Here is a 386-nt window from a genome sequence, read left to right as displayed (position 1 = left end):
ATGTTTCTCTTTTTTTCTTCATATTCTGTTATTTATATAAATTTTTTCTATATTTTTTTATATTTTACTTTAAAATGGAGGATTTTATCTAAATAATTGTGTTAAAATTGAATTGAATACTCCTAAGTCATAAACAATAATCTGTCTTGCAATGTGACATAGAGACTTAAATTTTATGTTTATCGTGATAAAATTTTAGTGTTATTTCTATTTTATTCCTATATTTTATGTGAAAATTTTGGTTTTTTTTCTTTTTATTTATTTTTTTTTTGTGTTCTATTTTTTTTATTGTTTATAAAATTTTTAAAAATATACAAACAAAGAGAGTAAATAAGAATATAAAAAAATGATATAAAAACAAAAAAACATGATGATGATGACAATAG

This window comes from Arachis ipaensis, chromosome B05 (genome assembly GCF_000816755.2).
Source record: "Arachis ipaensis cultivar K30076 chromosome B05, Araip1.1, whole genome shotgun sequence".
Classification (NCBI taxonomy): Eukaryota; Viridiplantae; Streptophyta; class Magnoliopsida; order Fabales; family Fabaceae; genus Arachis; species Arachis ipaensis.
The sequence above is the reverse complement of the archived record's forward strand: the minus strand, read 5'-3'. Positions refer to the sequence as shown.